Here is a 19,885-nt window from a genome sequence, read left to right on the forward strand (position 1 = left end):
TGCCTGTGACTCACCAGTTTCTTTAACTGACATGGCTTGAAAACTTTTTGAAAAGAACCTAAAAATGCATATCAGTTTCTAAGGGCAAATACAAGTCACCCTCCATACTCTTTTTCAAACTTTTGGCATTCCTGTTGGGGAGACCCCCCTGGATCTAGCCAGAAACAGTGTGTTCTGCAGCAGGCTTTAGGTGGAGATTATGTCCGGAATTTGAAGTCACATCCTGACTGTTTTGCAGATGGGAGGGAGAAGTAGCGCTTTTGTTTCTTTTACATTTAATTTTTTTCCATTTCCTAAATAGAACAGTTCCTTACGGGAGAAAATCCAAAGAAGGATCCAGTTCTTTTCCCTGCCTTCCACCTGTAGATAATCTCCTGTGAGTAAATTAGGGAGTATGCCAGGAGTGCTGCTTCCCCAGCCAGCAGCATAAGGAAGATGTCTGGCTATGCAGAGCCAGATTTTTCATCTCTGTGTTTATTAAAGTTAGAAGGAGAAATAAGAGCTTTGGAAACTTAAAACATAAAATGAAAACAAACAAACAAACAAATGCATCAGCTGGCACTTGATGCTAGGAATTTTATATAATGGTGACACAGAAACAAGGTCTTCAGCTTGTGTTTTCATCCAGCAGATATTATAGCTCCTCGAAAACTTGAGACTCTTTAAACTTCATTTGCTAGACCACCTTAGAGCAGTTATGAAGCTACTATCTTTTTCCTAAGATCAGGTGGATGTTTTTGGACCCTGAGGGATAACAGTGAAGCTACGGAGAAAATGTAGTCTTCCAAATGGTTATGGTGCAGTTTAGGATGAAGGGAGCTGTATGCTAACAGCTCTTAAATAATAATCTTCATACTGCCACAGAAAGACACAGAATATTTAAATCAATCTGAAATCCTTCCAGCTAAAAATAAAATAAAGGGAATGGTGCAACTTGGCGAATGCATCTTGACCTCATGCTATTTTTACAAGTCAGACAGATGTGGAGCCACTGATAAGCTGGTACCCAGGACTAGATATCAAATCAGAAATCTGTGGACTCACTCTTCAAATCCCAGCACTAATCACAATGATAAAGAGCTACCTTTCGATTAATCCTGCCCTGGACTTTAGACGAAAGATACTGCAGTTTAATTACTGAGCGAAATCCACTTTGTCTGATCTGCCAGTCTGCGCTGTAATGTCATAATATAATCAGCTTCACCCCTGTCTGAAGCTCCAGGGCTGTGAAGTCCAAGGACTTGTTTGATTGGAAGAAATAAAACGATGTTCAAACAACCACCAGCCACAGTGCTGTAATTACCAAAATCTTGTTTGCATCTGTCTGTCATTTTTGCCACTGGTTTTTTATGACACTGAAAGGCAAGGAGAGATTGTGGTGGATAAGAACAGCGACCTGACAGATGACAAATAAGATGTGGGAGGGTTTGCTTGGAGAAAATAATCACTGTAAAATATTCAGGCTAATTAAACTGGGTCTCTTTCTTACATATTTCCCATCGGCTTCAGTGACACATGCAAGTTCAAGCAAAGCCAGCCATTGGTACTGTCATCTCATAATTAAAACCTGTAACTGATCTGGGAGTGTCTCCTGCAAAGGTTCCATTGAGGGGACAGAACATGTCAGTTTGCGAGAAATACGTTTTTACCCATGTGAGAGCTGCAGCAGGGCTGCCAACGTGTGCAGTGTCCCCTACCTCTGCCAGCAGCGGGCACTGGCCGTGACTTGAAGTGACCATTTCTTCAGATAGAGGTCATGGCTTACTTGTAGGAATCATCAAATGAGTCTTGAGCAGATGTACGTCTCATCTCCCAGAGCAGCATGGGATCATGTAACAAGTTCCACTAGAAGCAAAGGGAGGGTTTAGGGTGCTTGTGCTCTCTTAGTGTCTTGCCTTTCGGAGTCTTTCTCCCTGACCTCCTCTGTTAGGAGTGCCTCCAAGGCGTGTCGGTAGCAATTTCTTTTCAGTGGACCATGGAGAAGTTCATTACCTGCTTCAGACTTGTTTCACAGTGCTCGGTATGTACCAATTGGGCAGCAGTAATGTCCTGTTACCTCTAACCACAGCTGTACTGGGTCACTAAAAGAAGGTGAGAAGATTTAAGTTTTCTAACAAATGCTTTGTTTGGATATCTTTGTGGCAATTCAGGGAGGTTTTGACAGTGGTATGGAAAGAAGCTGGCAAAGCTCTCAAAAATAGTTTGCACTCAGTTTATTGCTAAGACAGAGATTATAATGACCAGAGAAGGAAACAAAGCTTTCATCTAGCTGCCCTTTAGGGAGAGCACTCCATCCTGCGCTAGTGAGGTGAAGTCTGACTGACTTTCTTAGTGTCTTTTGACTGCTTAAGCTTTCTTCCCCCAACCACCTTCAAGACCTGATTTATCTCAACTAATTTTCTTATTGTTCTACATTCTTTGATTTCCCTTTTGCATCTGTCTTGGCTATTTCTAGCTAGATCTTCCTTTTCTCACGTAATGTATTCCCTACAACCCATGTCATCTGATTTGCAATGATTCTCTCTTCCACCCTTCTAGCATGGAGATCGCATCCTTTCACTCTTCTCCCAGCTCCACTCCCCTAAAAAACACTTGCAATTTCCATCTCTACCCATCTGTTTCCGTAGAGTGAGCTACTAGACTGTCAGAATCACAACCACAGCTCGATTAAGGTCCCTGTGCCACTTCCTCATCAAAGGGCTGTCTTGTTCAGCGCCTATGACTAAAGAGGCCAAGCACAAGATACCTCAAAGTATTCTGGAGTTAGAGCCCGTGGGTGGATTTCTGTGCAAAGACCAGTTCTCTTCTGTACTGCAAAATCAGAGCAATGTCTTAGGGCAAAGACTGGGGATGAGGAAGAATAACATACAGCTAGCTGTATGTGTCTCTGTCTTAAACTTGCAGTGCATTTACTTTCTTCCTCTTTCTTTTGTACCCTGTAGCTGACAGTGGTGCCGAGCATCGCCTGTCAGCAGGGATGGCATGCAGGGTGTTTTGCAATGGAAATCTGGCTTTAAACCTAACTGGGTTTGTCACTGGTGTTTTAACTTCTGAATAGTGTTTAAACATTTCAGTCTATGGACTGAGTTTCAGCAGGATCTATCCAGAAGAGGCTGTCTAGAGAATCATCTCTGAACCAGCTTTGACCAGCAGCAATGACCCCAAGTGCTTTATTTGTACTTTACTTTTGGCCTCAGTCTAATCCTTTACTTTAGAAAAAGAAATGTCAGAAGGAAGATGTGCACAGCTTCCTTTAAATCTCAGGAGACTACTTTTCAGCACGAAGGAGTCCATCTAGTTACATGGCCTTGCTAATACCGGCACACTGCACTGATATTCTTGCTTCCCAGGGGAAAAATAGCAAGGGAACCTGAAAAATAGTTGTATGGACAGTAACTGCAGAAATTATTTCTTTTGCAAATAGGAGGATAATGGAGGGCACAGGATAGTGCATAACGGCACTTTAAAAGGAAGGAAGAAATTAGTGTGATTGATGAGAATATTCTTTTACAACTGGAGAAGGATATATGTGGGGGAGTGTATGTAAATAGTCAGGTGTTTAGTATGCTTACAGGCACGAAGATGGGAGTATTAACGTATTGTCTGTCATATACTTTGGTGAGGTGTGTGCAGTTTTGTGTCTGTGACACCATGCAGCAGCCTGATTAAAACTTTGAGGCCTTCTGCATAGATATGGCAGGTTATGAGGGTAGCTTATAGCTACCACCACATTATCAGGACTGCCACTAGAACTTCTCAGAAGGCCTGACTTAGGGTGTTCCTTGCTGTATACATTGTTTGAGCCTCTTACCTGCTCTAGGAAAATAAGCTTCTCTCTCTTCGCTCTCCATCTCAGTGGACTTGTAGGTCCCAGTTGTCTTAGAATGAGTTCCCTGACATCTACTAAGAAACCACGCTGCTATTAGCTCTAGTACTGTGTGAATTAATGTGTGAGGTTTTTTGCTGTGCAAAATCCAAGCAGTGATGATCTATACTTGAAGGACATAGCAGAGGCGGGAGATCAGGAGAAACGGGAGGAGCAAAGAGAGGAGTAATTTGAGGATGGATAGGAGAGAAAAAGAGTTAGGTTCATATCCCATCCTTCATGGGCCAGTGATGTCATCAGTTCTGGTTCTTCAGTATTTATATTCCTCAGCCTCCAAATCGTTTGCTTATCATAGCAAATTAGAATTGTTTGAGTTGGAAGGGAGCTTTAAAGCTCATCTGGTCCATCTTCCCTGCAATGAGCAGGGACGCCTACAGCTAGGTCAGGTTGGTCAGAGCCCCATCCAGCCTGACCTTGAGCACCTCCAGTAATGGGGCATCCACCACCCCTTTGGGAAACCTGTGCCAGTGCTTCGCTACCCTTATAACAAAAGACCTTTTCCTTATAACCCAGTCTAAAAGACTTATTCATGGCCTTGTACTCATGCTTATAAGCCTTACCACTTAGGAATCCACATGCACATGGCTCACAAGATCATATTTATGAGCATGTTTTCCCAGCTGATTCTCAGTTCCAGCTACCCAAATTCATGTCCAGTTACCAAGACATCTTTTATTCATTCAGGAGCATTTTATTTCTGCAGAAATGAAAGCAGAATTTAATTTAGAAAAATGATAAATTTAGAAAAGATTAGGTGATGAATTGAAAGAATACAAAGTGCAGTCACAATTTCCTGGGCCGCAAGCGGCATAAAAAACTTTGCTGAAAGTAAGGTGATATTTGTAAATATCAGCAGCCATTTCACTCAAATATGTGAATCGAATCTAACTGCTGGAGAACCAGGGGCAAGAACTAGATCTTAAGGGCACTCCTTGGCTGCACAAGTTACTGGGAAATAACTCATTTTCTCATTTAAAATTGCATTGTGTTAATGCATTAGTTCTAGAGCTATCAACGTGTCATTTCATCATAATATCCTCTTTCTGCTTTACACAAAGACGTCAATGAAGAGAATTTTCTGTTCACTTTTGATGGCAGAGATTGCCATCTCTCCAGGGAGAGATGCTGCTCAGAGAGCACTGGGGAGGAGAGGAGCTACATTCCCTTCTGAATGTATGGACCTGTGCAACAGCACAGGCTAGCTTCTCATGAAGGCACTACAGGGTTCCCTGGTATGATGAGGCCGCTAACTTTGGGATTGTCTAAAAAGCCCATCTAGGTTCATGCTGCTTTCTAAATGGAAGCTAAAGGGAGACTGAATTTAAGCCCATGACATTCTGCAAGAGCAAGCAGAGAGTTAATATTTTTGGTGTCTGGCCTTCCAATGCTGCTAACAATATTTTGAGGGCAGAAGGCAACTAATTGTGATGTAACTTGAATGATTTCATCGCCCTACTCCTCTCACTCAGTTGGGACATTCATCAGCTTTCTGGTCACTGCTGACCTGGGATGCCAGAAATCTGGCAATCCTATAAAGCAGCTTAGCCAACCTGGAGATGATTTATCTACTCTGGTTCATTTCTGTAGATATATATATATTTTATCCATGTATGTGCAGAACACATCCATGCTTATAATTGTGTGGGGACTTTCAATTTTGGTGTGCTTTGTATGTATATATACTTAGCAAAACAAACAACAACAACAACGAAAAACCCGACTGAACTACATCACGTCAAAGATGAGGGAAAAAACCTCATTTTTACATCTTGTTGCCAATCCCCCAATCTATACATTTTTCTCTAAGCCCACTGCTCTAGTAAATAATAAAATATCATTCTTGGGACTGTTATCAGTGGTAGAATCTTTCTCCCCTTTAGCATGAAGAGCAGCTGAGAAACCAGAGGGGCAGCTTGCGTGGCTGTCGGAGCCTCAATTGAATTCATGCACAGGTCTAAAGAGATCAAAATTGTTTGAATTGATCCTTTCTGTTGCTCCTGTGAAGAGAAATCCCTTAAGCCTTTTGCTTTCTTGTCATGTACAGTCTCCCTTTGTCAGTTCATGTCCAAGGTCCCCGTTTTCATTTTTCTTAGGGATAGCAATAGCTCTAGCAATATCTGTCTTTATAATGTCTGCAGTGAGAGAGTAAGAGACCGAGCGTGAGGCTATGGGGAGAAGGATAAAATACACACGGTGAGCATCTGACCCCTGAGAACCTTACTCTGTCTCTGAGAACCACAACCTTATCAGGCATCACAGTTGTGGCTGCTGTGGCAAAGGATGACAACAAAAGCAACTTTGCCCACCACAATTATTATTCAGTTTTGAGACCTGGGTTTTAAAACAAATGCATTTGGAGCAGAGATGTGGAAAGAAAGAGAAACACAAGTGCTGCTTATTGGGGGCCCTGCAGACAGAAAATTATTGTGTTTCTAACACTATTGATTTTGTGCAGCAGCTGATATTTCAATCTGGGTGCAGCATGTCTGAGAGTCTACGCACACTGTCAAGAAGAAATATGATAGTGTCTTAAAAGATTAATAATATCGCTGGTCCTCAGGAGGCTTGTCTTAATTCACTGGCCTGTTCCTTGGCATGTACTGTAATTTATCTAGTCTGATTTGAATAGCAAATGGCAATCGGCTGCCATTAGGGAAATAGGCATCAGTCTTATTGATCCAGGATGGGCTGGATTTTATTTAAGGAGAGCTGCAAAATGTTATTAACTTCCGGATGAGAGGCTGCAGGTGGAGAATTTTTTTTTTGCAGTGTTCCAAGGGAGGGAAATTGCACCAAGTCTTGAAAGTCTTGAAATGGATAGGAAGAGGGGAGGATGTGGGAAGTGGGGCATCAACTGCTACCCATTTGTTTCCAAAGACACCCATTTTTTTCAACACAAATATTTGTTTTTCAGGGCTCTTTGTATGATTTTGTCAGTGAGGGACTGAGTTATCTATGAGTGAAAGCGTTTGGTGAGAAGAAAGTCTGGTGGTTGATTTTCCATATTGATTGAGATACAGCTGGAGCTGCGTAAATGGTTTGTTTTCCAGTCCCCCTCACTGTGCTTAATAAGAGCTACACAATTAATCTCCAGACATCACGCGGAATATGTACTCCTTCTTACAGTCTGCTATCTGTGTGTTTAGAGTTGCCACCAGTAAGTTGCCACCAGTAAGTTGCCACCTAAGGAGAGTGGCTGATGTGACTGGGAGGGAGATATAACCCCACAGCTATTGTTAAGGTTTGGTCATGGTTTTCATGTTCATACCAGTCCTCATCTGAAACAACTCTGAGGGATAGAAGCCACTGTCTTTGGGTAATCTTTCAGTGCTGCAAATATTATAGGTACTTTTTTTCAGTGCATGTTATTGTTAAATATCATGCTAGAGCCATGAATGTGAGGAGTACAGAACTGGTGCAATTCCAGACTCTAGAAAAAAACAAATTGCTTGGCATTACGCGGATCCTGAAAACTAAGTTTAAAGAAGTAAAATTACACTGAATACTTTGGAAAACTTCCAGTCTCATGACATGTCACAGTGAGATAACCTCCCCAGGGAAGTGGAGCATGCCCAGCTATTTGACACGCTTTCAAGTTAGACTAAGTAGAACATCAGGAAAAAAAGCGTAAGGAATACCCATACTCAGGAGGGAGTATGGAGGGAATGATTAAATACCATAGGTCTCTGCAACCTTAATTGCTGTAATTCTTTGATACATCACAGTCTCCCAGCAGGAATCACCAGAAAGGAAGAATCAGGAGTGCCATCTATTAAAAAGCTTATAGATACTTCAGTTCCAGCAGGAGGCACTTTAAGGAGCAGTGGAGGAGTGTTTTGTGGAGGGACTTCAAACCTACCCTTCAGTCTGGTCTCCTGGGAAGCCAGCACTCTGGGGAGTGGTGCTGGAATAGCAGCTCCTAGCCCTCGTGCCAGGCTCTGCAGGAGGCACCAGGCAGGAATCACTCTTTCAGAAGATGGGAAGTACGTAATGGAGAAAGGGTTGGGGCAGGGAGGATGTCCACAGCTGGTCAGCATTAGCTTTTGCCTTTGAGAAGCTTCTCGAGGCTCGCAGGGCAATCTCACAGCATTTTCCACCAGCAGTCACAACAAGCAAAAAAAGGTGTGGGAACATTTCAGAAAATTAGCTTCTTGTTTCATGGACTTCATTTGCACCTAAAATATGGGCATAGGCAATAAAGCGCTACAGGAAATGGCCAAGCACAAAAGCAATAAAATAAATTGAAACTGACTTTGGGTTGTTTTTTTTTTTTTTTTGAGCAGCAGTAATTGCTATACATTGTGATGTTTGCATAAGAAATTAGTTAATGTGTAGGAGAATGACATGTGATACATTTTATTTGCCCGATGACTGTAGTCTCTGAGTGAATGACTTATTAAGGTTAATAAAAAAATTTTTGCTTGTGACTTGTAATAATACAATTGCTAGAATTTAACATCCTCTCATGCATAGTTGCCTAAAGGGGGGAAACTAAATTACACATACGTTCTAATGACCGACTGGCTGTGCTTTTATTTATTTCTTAATGGTGATTTGAGAACAAACAATGTGTTCTAAATCGTTGGTCTGTCTGTCTTTCTGCCTGCCTGGGCAGGAACGTTATGGCTTTCTTAATTCTCCTGTGTGATTTATCATCTCCAATTCATTGTTTTGCATAACTCTGCTCAAAATGAAGAAATGTCATTATTTTGCAGTGAAAAAGTTGTCATTTGCATAATGCCTGCCATTAATTATTGTGAGACTAATGCAGTTGTTGATATTTTTAGGGCACAGTGGTACATCCTGCACCTTGTATAATGTCATTCTGAAAACATTGGTAGTTAATAGGTGCCACAACACTGCACAAATGCAAGAAAAGAGGAGGCAAAAAAAGGGGAAGGGCACAGAATGGAACAGGCTCTGATCTTCATTTAGGTTTTTTGTTTCCTGAAGTACTTGGTGGGAGATGGCTAGAAACAGAAACTAGAGATAAGAAGCTGTGTCACCCAAGAGGATGAGGGAATGAAGAAAGTGAAATGCTCCATTCTGCACATTAGTAGAGATGGACAAAACTAAAGCTGCCTTGTGCTGGTGATCCCTGGAATATGAGAAAATTCATGGGGGTAGTTAGTGACTGTTATCCCATAGCTGGCACTTTCCCCCTCGGAGAAGCCTTTTGTTATTTGTTTTAGTGGCTTATTTACTTTTACATTGGAGTTATTTTATGATTTCATTTCAAACATATAAAGTGAAAATCCCTGCATATACATAACAAATATTATTTTATAATGTCCTCTGAGTCTGTGAGGGGAGAACAAAACAAACAGATCTGACCCCTATTAAGAATTTAATAAATCTAGTTATTGAAGTATAGTTCTTGATTTCATTTTTGTGGATGAAGTTCACTGCTATTTGAAAGGGTCTCTTGATGCCTGCCACCAGTAGCTGGAGAAAAATATTCTTTCCCAGTTAGACTTACACATGGCCAGAGGAAAACATCTTTTTCATTACTTTTTCACTGTAAAGCTAGCTGATTTGGCCTACAGATATTGGGGGTGGAAAGAGAAAAGAGCAACATTGTAGGCGTCCATAAATTCTGTACATTGAGAACATGAAGCTGGACCATTTCCAGTGCTTTTTCCAAGAACTTCCATTGCTCCTGAAGTACTTAACATGTCATGTTTTTTGAATAACGTGCATTAGTAAATATAAATCATAATAATCAAGTGAAGCAAACACTTCAGTCTCAGGCTGACAGAAGCTTTCCTACATGTCTTGTACAACTAATACTGCTGCTGCAAGATAGTTCAAATGCAATAGGCATTCTTCTATGCCTTTTTTTTCCTTTTTGGTCCTTAACAAAGAGTGTTAGTGAGTGTTAACCTATAGCAGTGGTTGCATGCTAATGGAGAGAAGCTTGTTTAGAAGGCCTATATCATCATAACTATGATTTATAGTATATTTAGCAGGAAATAAAAAGCCCTGGGATCCTTTGCTATTTTATAAGATTGCTAGGTCCTCTGTTTGCTTAGATCTTAAAATTCCAGAAAGAGAAAAAATGGCGATGTGCTCCTCAGATACTGCATTTCACTGCCTCTGAAGGGGTGTTGTTTCTTCTCCTGTTTTCTGCCATTAGAATTAAAGCAACAACAAAGAGAATTAAACCGCAAAAGTTCAAATAATGCTAGAGTCTAACTGAAACCCACAAAGAGCAGGAAATTCATCTCCAAACAGTGCCAGTCTGTCCTCAGCTCACCCTATTGTCACAGAGAACTGAAAGTTGTTCCTGCAGTGGGTGATCTTACCGACCACAAGTGCTGCAATTTGTAGTCACAATAGAAAACAATAGAAGAACAGAGATGGAGCTTTACTCTTGGTTTCTTGGCTTCAGTAAGCATGAAACAGACTCCTAATGTACACTAGGGTAGTTTTCTGTGTATTTTAATGTGCTTAGAGCACAAGTACAGTGTATAAAGTTTATTTCACAAAGTTGTAATTCGTAGTCGTGAACTAAATCCCAACAATAAGTTGCAATCTTTAACATTACAGAAATAATCCACATGTCAGTTGTTAGTGTCTTATACATGCCACTGCCCCTGCTTTTTAGAAAATAGAATATAAAATACCTCATGTATTAAGAATAAGAATACTACAGATAACCAATCAGGAGGAGAAATTTCTGCAAAACATTGTAAAAACTAAGTGCTAAAACCAATAATCTGCCTCCAAGGGCTTTGCAAATGGCACAGCTTTTAACCCCTAGAACAGCTTTTCCCTCTTGGTCCATCCCTGGTATCCCTACCCTATTGAAGAACTTTGCTGTGGACAAGCTGCAGGTCTGTAGGAAGAGCACAAATCTTAAGAGTGCTCCTTCTGTAGAATGAGTTCAATAGATGCTTGGTAGTCTTTTGAACAAGATCTAAATTGCCTTCCTGTCTTTGATGTAGACTTCCTGCGTGGCCACAAAGAAGTCACATCATTTCTCTCATAATTTTCTTAAATGAGGAATTATAATCATTCCAGACATCTAAGGATACATTGTGAGGATCAATTCACGAAGATGGTTGAGATATTCAGACACTGCAGTGATGAGTACCACAGAAAAGCCAGAAACAAAAAGCATCTTATTTCATGAAAGACTTGGATGCCTCTCAGTAAACAAGGCCTGGGGCCACACACTAAACAGGGAGGATAAAAAAAGAATATTTGAATTATTCTCATGCCGTGTTGCTCCCCATTATACAGAACACAAAATGTATAATCGTAGCGTGTAAGACTGTATTGTAACAGTGCAGTTGTTGTGACAGACTTCATCTTGATATTTTCTTACTTTTGAGTGCTTTTCTCTGTGACCTTAATGTTTCAAGTTAGTTTTTAAAAGATGTTTTTGGGTGGGGCAGTAGATTAACTGCAGATCCTGGAGAAATCACTGCATCATGTGGCTGTTGAATACCCATTAGAACCAAAGTGGCTATTGCTGGTGACTAATTAAGGTACATGGTTTTTAAGATAGGAATGAATTCCACCAACTGGAAAACCAGCCAGCAAGGAAGACCTGTTGTATCCGTATCACAAGTTTCCTGAAAGAACACCTTGTTCTCTAAACAGTGCTCTTGCTGTTTCACACGTAGGTCTTTGTTCTTAATGGAGTTTAGCTATAATTGTACCTGGGAAAGATATTAATCAATATCCAGCAAGTTGACAATGCGATTGTAAATCATCACTTGCAACCCTAATCCACGTGCTCCATAAATTCATTGTGAAGCCAGAATCCCTGTGATCTATGCATTAGCTATCTTGAAGCTTAGCTGCTCTCTGATAAATTTGTCAGACTGGTTCGTCCTGCTGTTTAGAAAATGGCAGAAGAGCCTTCAGTTTCATTGTGCAAAGTAATGTGTTCTGCTTTTAGATCTTTGTGTTTAAAAGCCCAGGTACATCTTTCTGTTAAGATTTTGTCCAATTTCCTTTAGAAACCATTTTTACTTTTGGCATTGAAAACATACCATGCCAGTGAATTCCTCCATTTATTTACATAACGTGTGACAAAGCACTTGCTTTTGTTTGTCTTGAACCTGGTACTTGATAACTTCTTTGACTGCTTCCTAGAAATATGCAATTAGAATTTGGGAGCAGTTATTAACTGTTCACCTTGTTCTTATTTGTCATGATTTTATAAATCTCCTCTATATTTTCCTAAATAATTTATTTTCCAGGGCAAAGAATCCAATTCTTTTTCATCTTTCTTTGTGCAGAAGTTTTTCCATACTTAGAATATTTCTGCACTTTTTTCCATTATTTTAGATTGCTTACATCCTGTTTTGCAGTAGAAAGTCAAGCCTACATATAGTATTCAGTATGTGAATCTATTATGGATTTATTTGAAGGGCATAATTATCAATTAAGTTTTGTTTTCTATTTCTGTCTCAATATTTCCCAGCCTCATCCTGAACCTCAGTGATCAGTGCTGAGTATTGAGCTGGTGCTTTCACAGGCATACCTACAAGGATTCCCTACTTTCTTTTTTATGTAGTAATAGCTAATTTAGATTCTACTGTGTTGTATGAATATGTGGGGTCATTTTCCCCATGGACGTTACTGTGTGTTATTAGCATTTTCATTTTTCACTTTGTTGTGTGGCTTCTCAGTGTTACCAGGACTTTCTACAACATTTCAGTTTTAGCTTTTGCTGTATTTTTTTGAATGAAGTGCAAAGTTGGTTGTATCAGTCGTCCTGTTCTTTCCCCAACCATTTACGAGCATATTGACCACAACAGGTCTTAATGCAAACTGATGTGGGACTCTGATAGTAGTTGCCTTCCATTGCAAGAACTGAAAGTTTATTGCTTCTACTTGTTGTGCAAACAGTTATTAGTCTGAGAGGCTCTTTTCTCCTATGTCATGGTATCTCTCTTTTAGAGTCTTTTGTCTTTTGCAAGGCTTTTCAATTGTTTTTGCTTTTCTTTTTTTAGCAAATACCACTACTTGAATCTCTTGCAGATGTGCCCATTGAATCCTCCTGAAAACTCTGTAAATTTGTGAAACAGGACTTTTCTCTGCAAAAAAATAATGTTGTATCTTCCCTTTTTTTTATCTGCCCAAACGTGTGTTATTTATTATGTTTTTTACTGTTTCTGTGTTGTAGTTTATAGACTTTCTGAACTATGTGGGTCTTCCTAAAATGCTTTTTTAAAATTGGCATTAAATCACTTTCTATTCTTTTAGAACCCACCTCAATTTTGTGCAGGAGTTACTGGCTAAGTTCATTCACGTATGATTTTCTTTATAACTGTTAGATTGGAACCATTTTTTCTTTCTGTTGCATATTTTCTCAGACTTTTCAGAGCAAGGGTTTCACTTGCAAGCCTTTATAAACTTTTCCATAATGAACACAAGTCCAGAAAATTTGAGCTTTTGTTTTGTGAAAATATTTTTCATCTCATCGTTGGCCTTACAGATCATGTGCAGGGCATTTGGGAAAGTTGTTAATGGCTTCTTCAGTATCTTCTTGGGCCTCAGTTGTTCTACTAAAGCTTTATTAAAAAATAATAATTTTAAAAAGCACTATTTATTCATTAAATATTACTTCCCCTCTTTGGATAGTAGCTTTTTATTTCTAATAAACCCTTCTGTTCAACTCATTTAAAAAAAAAATCCTATTAGAGATGTTCTTTCACAGGTGATTATGTATTTGTTTTGTGAGTTCAGAGTAATGACTGTAAATGCATTACCATAGGGCAACTTTAAAAGTTCCTGCATCTAAAGATGTATCATGATTCTCTCCTGGAGATTTTTGCCCCCTTGCAAAGTATTTTCGTCTCAAGTGGCAATCAAATTATGACAGTTTACAACCTAGCATAGTCAGGTAAATCAAAACTGTTTCTGGATTTCTTTAGTACCTCAGGCTGTAATTTGTTGTGCCTGCCAGACAAACTGCTGAGATTTTCCTCAAAATGATTGAGGCAGACAACTGGGGGTCAGGATTATTACAGCTATTCTAAGGTAAGGCTTTCCTGTTACATGTAAGAGACCTGAATCTCTGATAACACATCTTCTAACATCTTAAAGCATTTTTCTTCCAACTTCTTTTCAATTTCTCTTTTACTACATTCCTTACTTTGAATAGATTATTTTTTTTTTCTGAAATTACATACTGCCATAGTGGATTTTGCTGTTATTTTTTCAGTCGTATAGATAAATGATTTTACTTGCATTGTGACCATAATTGCAAGATGGTGCTTTAATATGCAAATTGAAGTAGGTTTAGTGTTCTTAGCACTGAATTAAACTCGTTCCTTCTTTCATAGGTTTTCTAACTAGCTGCTGCTTCTCAAATCTTCCTTTTTACATTTCATGGTCACTGTCAACATTTGATGGAAGTTGCATAGTATAATTCTTATCCCTTCTTTTTGGGCATGGAATTAAAAAACACATTTCTTTTTTTCTTTTTTCTATTTTCTTTTTTTTTCCCCATTTTATTTATATACACTTTCTTTAATTCATAGCACTGTGCATTTTACTTAGTCATTATTACAAAGTGCAACACACAATGTCTGGAGCATTACAATTTCTCACATATTCTTTTTAAGCTTACTATAGTTGGAACCACTCACATCCTTTGTAACATCCCTCCCATTTAAAGGAATCTTCAGCTAAACTTCTCCTTCCTTGAAAGGAGATCAACTGTAAAAAAGAGTTTAACACAATATCTGACTTGCTAGCATCATATTCAGTCAGTCACTTACTCAAGGTAACGTACTGCTGGAATCAGAAGTTGTCAGAATGTGCTCAAGAAATGTTTTAACATTTGTTCTACATATTGGTTGACACACTTTCCTGTCTTTTGGCTTGTCAGAAGTGCTGCATCCCGCAGTCCTGGGGATCCCTCTACCCCAGAGGATGTACTGGGAGCTCTCCCTGTAATACATTGTAAAAAATATTTTGAAGGGTTTTCAGAGTACATCACAATCACAACTATCTGAAGAGCATGGGAAAAACACTGAATAGAGCTCGATAATCGCGTTTGTGAGTAACCAAAATGCTCTGCTTGCTCATGATCTGTGGAAATAATTAGTAATAGAAGCAATTTACCATTTAATTAATAAATGACAAGGGGCAAAACCTTGTCTGGGTTCACTGAATTTGGATAATTGAAGCTCCGCTGTATTTTAGAATCTGAAATATTAACCATTATTCTGTGTGCTTGAGATAATAATCATTTTAAAAATGTGCAAATAACAGGATCTAAGTCTAGTTGATACAGTGCCCTGCATGCAGGGAAAGTTTGTTGTATTTGATTGTTTTTTGAAGTGCCCGGAGTCTGTTTCCCTTAATATATAGATCTGTGTAAGCTTTGAACCTTTAACTACATTCCAGTGCCAGTGAAGGGTTTCACAAGGCAGTGAATAACCTCTCACTGAGAGAAGGGAGAACGGGTGCAGCAGAACATTTTGAAACTGGTTCTTACTTCAGCAGCCCACAAAGCAAGATTGATGGAGATAAAATGTTGAGATTGATGGAGATGAATTTTTTTTAATGAAATAAGAAGGAGGTAATAATTGTGCTCTGTTAGAAATATCCATTCAGAATGTGCTATAGCAAGTGGAAGGCTGGGACTGAAGAAAGGCATTCTTATGTTACAGTGTACTCCAATGGCCTTAACTGCCTTAAACTTACCTTGTTTGCTACCAAATACAAGACATTGAAAAAGAGTTACAGACGTCTGCTTTCCTCTGCTTTGCCTGTGTCTCTTGCCATCTCACATGTTTAATAGCACCTAACTCTGAGGCATTGTAGCAGCATGGCTGAAGAACAGGGATAGAACCCCTAATAGGCAGCAGCTTTAGAATCATTTTCAAGCTATCAAAATAGAATGCATTTTCTTTCTCTCCCTCATATTGTTTGTTGTATTCTATATTTTTATCTCTCAAATCTTCTTAATTCTGGCATCATCCAGAAATATACTGGATAAGAAAATAGGTGTGGTCAAAAATGAGACCACACATTTCAATCTGTAAGGACAATGCATTGAGTCTAATCTCCTGCAGCTGATCTGTCTATTGCTAGTAACCTTTTTCTGGAAACACTGTTGTACCCAGGAGGCTTACCTTTATTCAGTTCAGTTTGTACTATCCTCTTCAAGTATATGATAATTGTCTGAGGATGGGCAGTCCTTGCAGAAGCTTAATTCCAACCCCACCTCCGTGTTTCATTCACAAGGAATTGGAGGAATGTGCGATTAAATTGCTATGAAGTCCTGGCTGTGCGGGTTCTGTCTACTGCTTCCAAAGAGGTAAAAAGAAAATTGGTCATTTCATTCAAGTTTTTATTGTACTTGTGTCAAGAGTGTTGCAGAATTTAGCATGTACAGAGCTCTCTGCTCTTCAAGGGATCCATTACTGGAAAAGCTGGGAGTCTGTTGTGTCAGAAATGATGAGTTGGCACCATTCATGGTGGTAAGGGAAGCTTGCTTATGCAATGAGCCACATCCTGCCCTCCTAACTCCGTGAGTAACTCTATTGAAGTCCATGCTAATTACTTCTATTAAAATCAGTGGAACTATTTGCATCAATAAGATAAGTAGGATTTGGCCCAAAGGTTGGTTGATATCAATGTTTTTAATCTCTCATTTTCATAAACGCTATATTCATTCAGCAATATGAAGTGAGGTGAATAAAGAACATTCTGTGCTTTGAATAGTTTGGCATCATATGCAGACAGGGCATGTGATTAATACCATATTGTTGGCTTTGTTCTTTGCTTTTCAGTTGTGGCTGGCAATGTCCTTTTCATAACTGCTGATATCCCCATGAGCCTATATAATCACTCTCTACAGCTTTTCTGTGATGCCCTTAGATATTTCCTGCACTCTGCAACATGTTTTTGTATTCACTTATCCTCCCATCAGAACCTTAAAATGTTTCTGATGTACTACTCTGACGTAGTCAGACCTGACGTCTGGTGCTGTGTTCACCTGACAAAGTTTCCAACCCAGACGCCTTATCTGTGTTTTCATGGACATAACCGTCACACTACAAAGTCATGCCTTGTGGTTGTGCCTCTGGGAAAATCTGTAGAACTGCAGCACAATCCTTCAGTTGGCAGATAGCAAATTGTGCTTGCATTTGAGATAGTGTACTTTACTTGGCTACCAAAGACAGAATTAGAGGTAAATAATAAAAAAATCTTGTTCTCATCATAGATTTACAAAGATAGATGCTTTGATGGAAACTGACAATCTTGATACTTTCTCCTGAAAACAGCCAATTTATGATGCTAATAATAAAGTAGAATTTTGATTAATGTAGAAATGTGACCCAGGAATCAAATCACTGAAGTTATCTTCTTGTTTCAGTGTTGTTAAAATTACATAATTAAAGATATACACCTATTGAAAAGAAAAAAAAAATGTTCAGTAGATAACATCTAGTGTGCTTCTTTTCCTCCAGTGAACTTCCTGATAGTATTTAACTTCTTGGATGGACATTTATTGTTACCAGGAAACTTCTTTTGTAAAGCAGACCGTAAGGACTGGTGGTTGTCTGTGCTATTTAGCATGTGTCAGTGAAGTGAAAGCCTTACCACAGTCAGAAAAGATTCATTAATGTGCCATGAAATTCTGCGCTGCCTTCTCACAAGAGATTTCCGTTTTGTTATGTTCTCACTCATGTGACATTCAAGACCAGATTCTGCTTTCAAAGAGATTTGAGGTCATTTGACTGACATTAAAGGATTTTTACTGATTTAACAGCAGAATACATAATTTATGACTACGCATGAAGTCAGAAATACTGTCAATATTATAATTGTTACATGGGTAAAACCTGCATGCATTTATAGTAATAATCCATTCGTTTTTTCATTAGTGTGAAGTTTTCAAAGGAAACTAGAAAATTCCCCTACATACCCACTCCATGGAAGACTCAGTGGAATTTCCTACAAGTTGTTAAATATCTGACAGGATTCAGCTCCCTACTTATACTGTAGGAGTTGGCAGTCCGTATGTCACTATGAGTGCAATCTAGTCAGTTTTCCTGGATGCCTGAGATATCTGCAGGTACTGTGCAGGCAGGGAAGATAAGATTTGGATCAGCAGCTGAGGGCTGTGAAGGATCCATCCTTGTGAAGACAGAATACTATTACTCAGGTCTTTTCACAGTGAAGTATTACATGTGTTTACGGGTGCTGTAAATAGTAGCTTGCTAGCAAGTTGTATCTTGCATGGTTTATCCAGCTACATTTATGTTCATAATACACTACATAAGCAGTTCATAAAAACTAATACATGATCTATCAATATTTTAAGAATATTTTTATATGGTTAGTACATATTATACATTTTGTAAGCATATCACAAGTGGATCTGTAAGCTATAAACATCAGTTTGTTAAACTCAGTCCTTTCTAAAAGTTAGTAAGCTGTTTACTGAATCTTTTATTGATTATCTTCTGGTCATGGTATCAGTATGATCACCTGCCCATGTAAGAAGTTTAAAGGTTCTGAGCTGAGAGTAGAAGATAGACAGTCCAAATGAAATTCTTCTTAACACAGAATTGGACAGTAATAATGAAAACTCTTTTGAATTACACTGTTATTCAAATATTTCTTCTAATCAATTGTTGTAGACCCTATCTTTTAGCAATCATCTCGAAAAAGATTCTTACTTGTATATACTTAGAGAAATCTCAAGAAGGCAAATTAATTATAATCCTGAACAGATGAAAATTCAGTAGCACTGAATTCTAGTTAAAAGCCTGGGAAGATTCTGATACTGCTGTTGCATTTACCCATTAATAGATTTCCCCATATTTCTGAAATCAGATTTATTATCTCAGAAATATGACGACCAGAGGTCACGAGTGAGAAATGAAACTGGGTTTTGTCATGTTCCTGTCCATTGCTTTGTCATCCATGACTAGTTTTAATTCTTAAGGATATAGGTCGCTCTATATGCATCCAATTGAAGCCATATAGAATTAGGTGTTCTACCTAAGATTTCTAGTCTCTAGGCTTTGAAGCCTGAATAGAATGTCTATTGCTTCATTGCTTTCTGTGCTGAATTTACTGTGTCTTTCTCTAGAGTTGGTTTGGTTTTTTTTTGTTTGGTTGGTTGTTGGTTGTTTGATTTTGTTTTTTGTTTTTTTTTTTGGACCAAACAAAGGGAAATAATTGAACAATATTTTAGCTTGTAAATAACCACATTTCAGAAATTAAAGTGAGGGAAGGTATGGGAAACTTCATATTAGTATTAAGGGTGTAAGTCAGTTGGGTAGGATGTCTTCATTCATGTATTAGACTTTCAGAAGAGTCTGTTAGCCTAGAAAAATATATCTGGTGGAATAGTATAGAAGGCCTTCCCAGAATTACTTCCTTCCCAGAGTTATTTCCACCAGATGGATGAAGGAGTGGTTAGGCTTTGTTGAAATGCAGAATGAAGATTTGATTTCAGGAATGTAGAGGAAGGTGACATGTCAAGATAGGGAGAAGTGATGATGTATAGATTATGGTAACCTGACTATCTGTCTCCAGCAGTTCTCATAAAGTATGTGATAAAGGATGTAACCTTCATTCCTCACATTATGTTTCCGTGCATGCTGAATCTTCTACCTGTTAATTTTTCAGGACGTAAAGGCAAGCTTTTTTTGTCTGAGCAGGACCAAGTCAAATAAAGTACATGGGGAAATATTTCAGTACATTTCAATGTAACTTCTGAATTAATATCTGATAAGAAAATTTGATAGAATCATCGACGTTGGAAGGGATCATTGTTGATTATTTACTCTAATTCTCCTGCCTTGCTTCCCTTCCCCACATCACGTATTTTCTACATGAGTATGGTTCCCCTTCAGTCTTTAAGGTAATTCCTCAAGATTATTATCCACAAAATCCCTTCTCAGTGTCTTTTCAGTGCTTACTGCAGGGAGCAAGGTACTGTTTCTTCATTGTGAAAGGAGTGAGTGATTTGTAACATTTCTCCAGGAAAGCTGGGATGATCATTTTAAG

At 38.8% G+C, this 19,885-nt stretch overlaps 1 protein-coding gene across 24 annotated transcripts in view; it reads left to right on the forward strand.

Annotated features, from left to right (window-relative positions):
- The window catches only part of ZBTB20 (zinc finger and BTB domain containing 20), a 466,833-nt gene that overhangs the window by 181,345 nt on the left and 265,603 nt on the right, over window positions 1–19,885 (forward strand). Inside the window, exon 7 of one of the 24 annotated variants that reach the window (XR_008211406.1) lies at window positions 1–18,999. This exon is cut by the window's left edge and continues 15,202 nt beyond it. The exons of the other annotated variants lie outside the window; for them this stretch is intronic. The gene's annotated coding sequence lies outside the window, so the exon portion shown is untranslated. Of the gene's footprint in view, window positions 19,000–19,885 lie in introns of those variants that run through there. 24 annotated transcript variants of the gene reach the window in all.

The sequence above is a fragment of the Tympanuchus pallidicinctus genome, unplaced genomic scaffold (assembly GCF_026119805.1).
Source record: "Tympanuchus pallidicinctus isolate F22 unplaced genomic scaffold, pur_lepc_1.0 scaffold10, whole genome shotgun sequence".
Lineage (NCBI taxonomy): Eukaryota > Metazoa > Chordata > Aves > Galliformes > Phasianidae > Tympanuchus > Tympanuchus pallidicinctus.